The sequence below is a fragment of the Nicotiana tomentosiformis genome, chromosome 2 (assembly GCF_000390325.3).
Source record: "Nicotiana tomentosiformis chromosome 2, ASM39032v3, whole genome shotgun sequence".
Classification (NCBI taxonomy): domain Eukaryota; kingdom Viridiplantae; phylum Streptophyta; class Magnoliopsida; order Solanales; family Solanaceae; genus Nicotiana; species Nicotiana tomentosiformis.
Genome location: NC_090813.1, coordinates 71,998,241 through 72,006,078, shown reverse-complemented (window position 1 = coordinate 72,006,078; position 7,838 = coordinate 71,998,241).

Here is a 7,838-nt window from a genome sequence, read left to right as displayed (position 1 = left end):
AACGAGCCTAACTTGGGACTGGAGGAATAAGTACGTGGAATATCTCAAGACCGAAAAACTGCCCTCTGACCCAAAGGAATCAAGGGCCCTACGAACAAAGGCAGCCCGGTTTAGTTTGTCCGAGGATGGAACCTTAGTCAGAAGAACGTTCAATGGGCCGATTGCGATATGTTTGGGACCAGGAGACACCGAATACGTTTTGAGGGAAATCCACGAAGGTACCTGTGGAAATCATTCGGGCGCCGAATCACTGGTTCAAAAAATAATCAAAGCCGGTTACTACTGGATCGATATGGAAAAAGACGCGAAGGAGTTCGTTCGAAAATGCGATGGATGCCAAAGGCATGCTCCAATAATTCATCGAGAAGGAGAGTTGCTACATTCGGTCTTGTCACTATGGTCGTTCATGAAATGGAGGATGGACATCGTTGGCCCCCTTCACGGGCACCCGGTAAGGCTCAATTTATTTTATTTATGACTGACTATTTTTCTAAAGGCAGAATATATCGACATCCCCTTAAAGTTGTATTCACTTTCCACTTAGATACTTCATCATAGTTCATTCCATTTGAACACTTCAACCACAAGTAAAATATGTCATTTAAATATAATTCAGTGATGTGGCATATTGTGTGTTGCCCACCTCTTTAGAAAGCGTGAGATGCTATTGTTATGAATCCCAAAGAATAAATATCAATAGAGAAAAAATAAAAAAATAAAGTAACTTTCTTTCTCTCACCTCTCCATCTTATCAATCCACCATATCCTGTTAACTAACATCATGTGAGCTTTACCAAACTTCACTATAACACCCAAAACAACTATGTCTAGCAACCCCTTAAATCGAACAGCCCCAACACCATCAAATAACTCGAGCACAGAAGCACAAAAACATCATGTAAGTTGCACTCATCGCTATCTCTTCAGCACAAAAAATAACAAAAATCTTGCAAGTTGTCCAAAAGTAGCAAGAACAAGAAAGAAAAACTTTGTTACCTCCATCTTCTCTGGAACAATATTTAGATATTTTAATAGCAACAAAATTAATATTAAGAAGAAAATTTTGAATAATAACATTTCCGGCGAAACTTTATTTTTTCCGGCGAAGTTTTATTTTTCTCAACATTAACGAAATTAAACTTTGTGACTTGAATCTGAAGAAAAATTAGATTTACATCTCAAAAAGGGTAGAAGCTTTGTTTTTCCCAGCGAATTTTCGCGAATCTAAAGAAGGAGAAAATCATATTTGGATCTTTAAAAAAAATCGGCCAAAGCTCCAATGTGAAGAAAAAGAAGAAAACGAAGAAAGAAAGGACCAATTTTCTCGAGAAGAGTTGGAAAAAATAGATGAAAATTGATTTTGCCGGCAAGGAATGGTCATGGGGGAAGATGACAACGGGTGGGTGGGGTTCTCATTTTTATATTTAATTATTTTCCAATTTTTTACATTTGCTTAAGTTAAATCCACATGTCCTTGTTTTATTCGTCAGTGTGGCGTATGAAGTTCACGTATCTTTTGTGTTTGGCTGCCTATAAATTTTGTGTCTAAATGACACATTCGAGCTGTGGTTGGAGTGTTTAAATATAACAGACTTAAGATTGAGTGTCAAAGTGAAAAGTGAGGATAACTTTAAGGGGTTGTCGATGTATTCTGCCTTTTCTAAATGGGTGGAAGCACATGCATATGAAAAGGTCAGAGAAAAAGAAGTCATCGATTTTATCTGGGACCACATTATAGGGATGAGCATAAAATCCAAAAAACCGAATTCCGAACCGAACCGAACTGAATTAATTTGGTATTTCGGTATCAGTATTTTCGGTATTTCGGTATTTTTTGGTATTTCGGTACGGTACTCGGTATTGAGTTTTTAATATTTCGGTATTCCGAAATGCCGAAATATTTTAAGTCCAACCCACCTCTATTTCTATTTTCCAGCCCAACAAGCCTAAGCCCAACCCCCTAAGCCCACTAATTCCCTAATATCTTAGGCCTTAGTTAGTCCCTTAGGCTTAGAGACTTAGAATTATATGGCAGTATCTTAGCTTCTGCTTACTCTCGTTAGGCCTTAGTCTAATTCTGTTGATGCTCGTTAGATACTGTTGCATTCTGCTGCTCGTTAGTTGCTGTATAAACTTGAATTCTGCTGCTCGTTAGTTGATGTTGTTGGTTGTTGCTGCTCGTTAATATTCTTCTTCAATTGTTTGGTTCCACATATTTCACACACAATACTTATCTGTGAAATGCTTCATACAACCTGCTAGCTTAGCATATTGTGTCCACTGTCCACTCTCCATTTATATTATCTATTCACGTTTGTAAATGATTTTCTTTTAAAAGACACAATTCCGTTAATGTATCAAACTGAAACCGTACCGAACCAAAATAAGAAATACTGAACCGTACCGAACTACTTTGGTGCGGTATTTGGTATACATAATTAATAAATCGAATACCGAAATACCGAATCAGGGTTCTTAAATATCGAACCGAAGTATCGAATGCTACCATATTATATGTCGATTCAGAATACCGGCCGAGATTGTGTGCGACAACGAAAAATAGTTTATTGGCAGAAAAGTAAGCAAGTTTCTTGAAGACCATAAGATCAAAAGTATCTTATCCACTCCTTACCACCCTAGTGGGAACTGACAAACAGAATCTACCAATAAAACCATAATCCAAAATCTCAGAAAGAGGTTGATCGACGCCAAAGAAAAATAGAAGAAAATGCTACCTGAGGTCCTATGGGTGTACCGTACAACCTCGAACTCCAGTACCGGATCCACACCGTTTTCTTTGGTTTATGGCACCGAAGCTTTAATACCGATCGAGGTCGGAGAACCGAGCGTCAAATTTCGTCATGCAACAAAGGAATCGAACGACGAGGCTATGAGTACGAGCCTGGAACTATTAGATGAAAGGCGCGAAGCCGCCCTTGTCCGGTTGGCCGCCCCAAAACAGCGGATTGAGAGATATTATAATTGAAGGACCAGCCTTCGATATTTTAATACCGGGGACTTAGTACTAAGAAAAGTTACACTAAACACCCAAAACCCGAACGAAGGAAAATTGGCGCAAAACTGTGACGGACCGTACCAAATTGTCAAAATCACCGAAAATGGTTCCTACAAGCTCGAAACAATGAGTGACGAATAATTGCCGAACAACTGGAATATAACTCATTTAAAATGCTATTACTATTAAGGTACAATATCATTCTTTCTTTTATTTTACATTTCAAACTAACACTTGCACGGATGATGTGAGATCCTAGGTTTGAAGCACGCGTTGCATTCTTTTTCCCTTAAATCGGCTTTGTCCAAAATGGATTTTCCAGCAAGGTTTTTAACGAGGCAACAAGTAAATCGTGCTAACTTAGAATCGAAGGCCGGCTACGAACCAGTGACAAGGGAAGAAACGTCGTGATTGAAGGGTCTCAATCAATAGTATTTATTGTAAGGGCCAAACGGTCAAATGAATCGTGCCCGCTCAAACCGCTCGAGCCCTGGCACAAAACATGTATACATGTACAACTATTATGTACAAGAATATAAAAGAAAATTCTTCCTTGCATATAAACATCTTGTTCTTTGAGATATTTCTTACATCTTTCAAGAAGCCAAGGATATCGAGTCCAAGGGCCACCTTAACCCGAGTTCGAACATTCACTTCACTCAGGGACTGTAGGCATTGCCCGAATTAAAAGGCTAAGGTCGTTCCGAGTTAAAAACACTCGAGGGCATGAAACTTATTTACCATTGCCCTAATTAAAAGGCTAAGGTCATTCCGAGTTAAAAACACTCGAGGTCATAAATCTTATTTTGCATTGCCCGAATTAAAAAGCTAAGGCCATTCCGAGTTAATAACACTCGAGGGCATGAAGCTTATTTGGCATTGCTCGAATTAAAAGGCTAAGGTCGTTCCGAGTTAAAAACACTCGAGGGCATGAAGCTTATTTGGCATTGCCCGAATTAAAAGGACAAGGCCATTCCGAGTTAAAAACACCCGAGGGCATTAAGTTTATTTGGCATTGCCTGAATTAAAAGGCTAAGGCCATTCCGAGTTAATAACACTCGAGGGCATGAAGCTTATTTGGCATTGCCCGAATTAAAAGGCTAAGGTCATTCCTAGTTAAAAACACTCGAGGGCATGAAGCTTATTTGGCATTGCCCAAATTAAAAGGCTAAGGTCGTTCCGAGTTAATAAAACTTGAGGGCATGAAGCTTATTTGGTATTTCTCGAATTAAAAGGCTAAGGTCGTTCCGAGTTAATAACACTCGAGGGCATGAAGCTTATTTGGCATTGCCCCAATTAAAAGGCTAAGGTCGTTCCGAGTTAAAAACACTCGAGGGCATGAAGCTTATTTGGCATTGCCCGAATTAAAAGGCTAAGGACATTCCGAGTTAATAACACTCGAGGGCATGAAGCTTATTTGGCATTGCCCGAATTAAAAGGCTAAGGTTGTTCTGAATTAAAAACACTCGAGGGCATGAAGCTTATTTGGCATTGCCCGAATTAAAAGGCTAAGGCCGTTCCGAGTTAATAAAACTCGAGGGCATGAAGCTTATTTGGTATTGCCCGAATTAAAAGGCTAAGGCCGTTCCGAGTTAATAACACTCGATGTCACGAAGCTTATTTGGCATTGCCCCAATTAAAAGGCTAAGGTCGTTCCGAGTTAAAAATACTCGAGGGCATGAAGCTTATTTGGCATTGCCCGAATTAAAAGGCTAAGGTCATTCCGAGTTAAAAACACTCGAGGGCATAAAGCTTATTTGGCATTGCCCGAATTAAAAGGTTAAGGCTGTTCTGAGTTAAAAACACTCGAGGGCATGAAGCTTATTTGGCATTGCCCGAATTAAAAGGCTAAGGCCGTTCTTAGTTAATAAAACTCGAGGGCATGAAGCTTATTTGGTATTACCCGAACTAAAAAGGCTACGACCATATTAACACATCTCAGATACGTAACAAAAACAAGGCCTTCGAAAAATTCTTATAACCGGTTCTAAAGGCTACCCTCGGCAAGCTATAAACCTAAATTATTCTGGGAAAAAGTTTTCTGTAACACCGAATCCCTACAATGCCTTAACACAAAGTAACGTTAATGGCAAGAATTGTTCGAACCTTCGAACATAACCTAAGTATTTCATGCTAAGGCATTTCGACCTTTGCAAAAACAAATAAAAGCAAAAAGATAGTGCAAAAAGCTATGAAAGGGAAAAGCTTTATATATGTCAAATTTCTTTACAATGGCTGAATAGCCCCGATACATATTTTTTACAACGGCCGAACGGCCTCGACAAAAAGATAGTGCAAAAAAAAAAGAAGATCCTAAATGGCATAATCTTCATCGGGAGCCTCACCATCGGACTCACCCGACTCTTCAAACCCCTCAGAATCTTCCTCGGGATAAGCCAGCTTCCTGGCCTTGGCTTCGTATATCTTGGCATTTTCGATTTCAGCCAATACGTTAAAATTTTGAGCATGGACTCCCTCGAGGGCCTCCCTTCGGGATTTTCACCTCACATGCTTCACCATGTTTTTTGCTTGGTCCTGAATCTCCTCGGCATCAACTTTATATTGGGCCACCATATTATCGGCCTCGGCTCTGACCACAACAACCTCTAACTTGGCCGCCTCAAGCTCCTTGGCCAGGTTCTATTGACCAGAAATAGTTGAGTTCAACTGAGATTGGAGTCCCTCGATCGTATTGACCTGCACCTAGTATTTCTCCCTTATAGCCCGAAGCTGAACCTTAGCCGAAGCCAACTACGCCCGGGCAGTCTCTTTTTCCGAGGCCAGGTGGTCCATATTTTTCTTCCATTCTTCGGCCTCAACCTTCACCGTGTCCATTCCACCTGGAGCTGCTCGATCTGGTCAAGTCTCTTTTGAACCTGTGTGTTCGAATCATTATCCAATGTGTATGAATCATCATCACTAAGTTCGAATATTCGTCTTACCTGTTTGACCAAATCGGCATGCTCCTTCCGAGACGCTTCTAACTCGGCATGGAGCCTTTCACTAAGAAGTTTGTAAGCATCATTCTTCTTAGCAAGCTCCCGAGTCACGGCCTCGTGACGCTTGAACTCCTCCCGATATCAGATAAAGGCCTCATGATGAAGCACTGAGGTTTGCAAGCACAAAGGACAATGTTACGATTGTTCATGATTAAATGTAAGTACATAATGGAGGGACATTCGAAATTACCCGATTCAGCGCCTATTGAGCTTCGTTGAACAGGCAGGGCACTTCCACCTCGTTCATTCTAGCTTGATTCTCTTCGGTCACTAAGCACCGAAGGTAACTGGTAATCCCCACCGGGGCAGAGAGAACTCAGGCGTCCTCCGGAATGGACATATAAATTGCTCGTCTTCGAGTAGGATCAACACTCGGAGCTGGGAACTGATTCACTAATTTTGGGCTTGAAGAAGACCCGCCAGCTCCCGGGGACGGTATCTTCTTTGGTACCGGTAAGTCACCCAACCCGGTGACATCATCCGAAGTAGTAGAATCCAGGCCATTGAAGAAATTATGGAAAGAATCGGCTGCTCCTTGGGCCCCTTCGCCGAAGTTACCTTTCAACGTCTGAGCCTCATTTATCATAGAATCAGTAAACGAAGGTGATCTAGAGAGATCGATCACCCAAGCGCCTCCTTAGGCACATTACCTTTTAACCGAGAAGTACCGGTCATAGTTTCTTTTTCGACCTCCCTAGCTCGGGGTAAAACGGTCTCGACCCTCCCTGGTTCAGAGACTTCAGCCACTACTTCTTCTACGGCCTCCATGGCTTGAGGCAGTTCGGAGCCACTTCTTACGCGGGTCACCAATTCAGAATCTTCTTCTTCTTCTTCTTCTTACTCATCCCTCAACCGATGGAGTGAGTCCGATGAGAGTTCTCGGACGCTAGCATTCTTAAGTTTACATGCCAACCACTTCCTCGGTCTCTTCTTTTCAGGGCTCGAAGAACTCAGAGTTTTTCCTCTTTTCTTCTCTTTATCCTGCTTCGGAGCAGGGGAATCGGCGTATATATTGTCATCGCTGATGGAGGCCTCATTTTAACATCTTTTGGTAAACCTGCAAAAAGAAAGTAAAACGATTCAGAGATCGATGATGTGAAAGTAAGATCAAATAAAACTTAGAGAAAAAAAATTCTCACCATGGTTACGGGCCTCCCATCGGCCCTTCGAGAGCTCATGCCATAAGTGCTCGGAATAAGGTCTCTATGTCGCAATGCCCTCGACCCACTCCTTGAGTCGAGGAACAGCATCCGGCATCCGGGCAACAACTGCATCATCACATAACATCGATGAGAAGGGAGGGAAACGAAAAGCAATAAAAGAAAATTTGAAGGCGAAGTTACACTTACGTTTCATGTTCCATTTCTCGGGAAATGGCATGTCCGCAGTCGGGATTAAATACGAGGTCCTCACTCGAACAAATCGGCCCAACCAGCCCCGATCCCGATCCTCATCGATGCTCGAGAATAAGACCTTAGTGGCTCGACGTACGAGCTTGATTAATCCCCCTCGGTAAAGTCGAGGACTATACATGCGCATGAGGTGGTCGAGGGTAAATGGACACCCCCCGAGCTTGCTCACAAAGAAATGAAGCAGAATAACAATCCTCCAAAATGAAGGATGGATTTGCCCAAGTGTCACTTCATACCTTTTGCAAAAAGGTTATGACAACTTGGTCTAAAGGACCCAGCGTGAAAGGGTAATTGTGAACACTTAAAAAAACCTCAACGTGGGTGGTGATCGATTCCTCTGGGGTAGGGACCACTACGAGTTTATCTTCCCAGTTGCAGTCCTCTTTGACCTTATCGAGGATGCTGGCAGTA